Source organism: Ceratina calcarata, unplaced genomic scaffold (assembly GCF_001652005.2).
Source record: "Ceratina calcarata isolate Rehan_Ccalc_2016 unplaced genomic scaffold, ASM165200v1 scaffold24.2, whole genome shotgun sequence".
In the NCBI taxonomy this organism is placed as follows: domain Eukaryota; kingdom Metazoa; phylum Arthropoda; class Insecta; order Hymenoptera; family Apidae; genus Ceratina; species Ceratina calcarata.
The window spans coordinates 47,555-50,513 of record NW_017145944.1 but is presented as its reverse complement, the minus strand read 5'-3'; the positions used below and the strand labels follow the sequence as shown (position 1 = coordinate 50,513).

At 36.6% G+C, this 2,959-nt stretch overlaps 2 protein-coding genes across 4 annotated transcripts in view; one reads left to right on the top strand and one right to left on the bottom strand.

Moving 5' to 3' along the window:
• Nucleotides 1-2,959, top strand: part of LOC108622768 (uncharacterized) — a 67,957-nt gene that overhangs the window by 26,506 nt on the left and 38,492 nt on the right. The gene's annotated exons all lie outside the window — the stretch shown is intronic.
• LOC108622770 (organic cation transporter protein) overlaps nt 1-2,959 on the bottom strand; it is a 34,387-nt gene that overhangs the window by 17,218 nt on the left and 14,210 nt on the right. The window contains exon 1 of one of the 3 annotated variants that reach the window (XM_018020851.2): nt 2,394-2,953. The exons of 1 other annotated variant lie outside the window; for it this stretch is intronic. The gene's annotated coding sequence lies outside the window, so the exon portion shown is untranslated. Of the gene's footprint in view, nt 1-1,438; nt 2,245-2,393; nt 2,954-2,959 lie in introns of those variants that run through there. One more of the 3 variants, XM_026811723.1, reaches the window with a different exon arrangement.

Below are 2,959 nucleotides of genomic sequence, written 5' to 3'. Positions count from 1 at the left end.
ATATACATTTAATAATGAAATTTTCACTTCATATTCTTATTTTAAAATAAGCCCATTGTAGGGCCTTCTCTTGATACGTTACCCAAATAGCGAGTTACCTTAAATATTATATTTGATCTAATCTAACACTTGTCAGCAAATTGAACAAATCAAAATTGCGGCACCGCATTATACCATCCGTCTTACCCCGAGAGTTGTTTCTCTCCCTCCAGTTACAGCACCATCCCCTTAATCTTATGTACAGGGTGCCCCAGAAAAAGTGTTAGTGCCGAAAAGGGGTGATTCTGGAGGTGTTTCTGAACAACAATTTCCTTTGCTAAAATGCAAAGTGAGCCGTGGTTTCTAAATTATTAACAAAAAAACATTGACCAAAAGGAGTACGTGTGGGGCCCGCGCCCAGCCACGGATAGATTGGCATGGCTCATGGCGCTTGGCCGTGGCTTAACGCGGGTCCTACACGTACTCTTATTGGTCAGTGTTTTTTGATAATAATTTGAAAACCACGCCTCACTGTGCATTCTGTCAAAGGAAATTGTTGTTCATTAACACTTACAGAATCACTTGTCTTCGGCTCTAACACTTTTCCTGGGACATCCTGTATATCCATGAGGATTCGTTTACGTATATGAAAGTAGGATCGTACAGTAGAATGAGATTTTGTAGTGAATAACGTCCACACACACACACAATATCATTCAAAGAACGACGAAAGGGGATTTCCTTAAATCTCTGTAACATAGAGAGAAAAAATCGTAAAGGTCAAATTTTTCTTTTAAATTAAAGGTAAAGAATCGAGTTTTCATTTACAATGTACTACGTCTCTGGAAAAAAATTATTTAATTCCGTTTTTGATAATTTTTTCAATTTCAGGCATGCCTTAGATTTAAGCATTATCTATCGTAGGGTTGTACAGAATTAAAAATCTCTGGATCGCGATTATTCATTGATTTTCACTGAAATGATTCACTGAATAATTATCTTCCAAACTTAGGCAATTTTCGACATAAATTTTGTCATGCCATAATTGTTGTAAGTAGTCTACATGTGCATCTGTCTTTATTAAGTCTCACAGCTAAGAATGTGATTTTGGTTTCTTACCCTAAATACAAACTATTTTATTGCACGCACACGCAAGTCACTTCCTTTGCACACTCACTCTCAAGCCTCTCCTATCCTAACGTATACATAAAATATTACAATTAAGAAGTTATATAGACACTATTCAGTGAAAACTATTAGATATGCAATGAGTTTGAATAAATTTATATGTTTCACTGCTTGAATATACGTGACGTTACAAAAATTATAAGAAGCAATCGAATTTATTTGACGAAACTGGTGTTCAGTTCAGATTACTTAATCGAAATTACAAGAACAGTAAAGAATGTCGAATACGTAAAGAAAAGGAGTGGAAGATATAATTATTGTCCACAATTACCTGTTGTCCATATTTCCCCGTCGCCCCATGACGTCAATAGCTACACATTTTTAAACACTATCAACTATTTAGTAAAACAGCACAGCATTGTTGTAATTATCTTCGATAAACTAGTTTCGTTTATTGGATATCATCGTATTCAAAATCGTTATCAAACACGGACATTAACTCCTGATAATTCCGGTATCTCCAGTTATTTGTGAACGTAATTTATCTCGCGGTATAGGTCACGGTTGTTTTCCATTTAAATCTTGTACGCCTAATCAAAGGAAACTAAATGAAGCTTCGTTACTAAGAACCGAAGAGCACTTTGGAACCTTTGTACAATTCCGTGAGTCTCCTCTAACTAATTTCTATCCGAAGTGGCGTCCACTGGCTATTTTTAAAATTCTGTGTCACGAAAATTTTGTCAACCGCTTTAGGGCTTTGTAGTTCCTTCGCATAGGAACGTATCAGTTTGTCACTTTGGCACTGTCATTCACGCTCTCGACAATCATTCATTTCAATGTTGTGCAGAGAAATTGCTTGGCAGGCGATTACTATGAACACTCCTAGCTAAATAAGATACACGTTAAACTAATGAAGGTAGACACGTTGGACGAGTTGAACTCGCGGATAATCGTTGCCTACGCGAAGCATAAACTATTAGTTTGATATGATACGTGTCAGCACTTGTTTATACATGCATGTATGTACATAATACAGCACTCATACGTTATGCATCGCCCGTGAGCAATCAATGTGGTTGCAAACATCACAATTAATATAAGTTAAAATCCATCATTGAATGTAATATAAGTACCATTGATTGTTTTTTTATAACTACAGAAAAGTAGTTTATAAATCTGTCTTCAATGTTCATATTTCTTTACTCTAAAATTGTAATAAATCTTTGAATTTTTATATTTCATCCATTTCTGCTAATTTTATAAAAGAAAACTAATTTAAAACTTACATTTTTGGGACGGGTTTGCTGTTAGGAAGCTTTGCGCTGGTCACTGGTGATCGTTTACTGACAGAAATAAAGTTGAATGATGGTCAATTAAATGATGGTCGGCGGGCGCCTCCTCCAGTTATTAAACGTGCCCAATTTTCAACGCACACAACAGATTAATTGAGAATAACGAGAAGGTGAACAGTGGGGAACGAACGCGCGGATCGTTGTTGCATCGAGAAGCGTCTTTTATGACTGACGCGTCTGACTAGAGACAAACTGGAACGGTCCGTTGCGAAAGGTTTACTTACGACCGCCACGTGTAATTACCCCGCTACGAGTACCTATCTAACTCGAGAACATCAGAATATTTGCCGCACCATCAGCCAATCTATAAGTGCGTTGTGTTTTCTGATTGAAAGACAGATACGAGTGTGTTTTTACACAATAAATCGAAGATAGTCGTTTAAAATTGAAATTAGTTAATAGCTGCTCGAAGATAGTTGCTTAAACAAGATGTTTCAAGCAGAGATAATTCGCCCAAGAGGCGTGCCATTCTATTCTTACCAACCTCGAGGAAATTATAA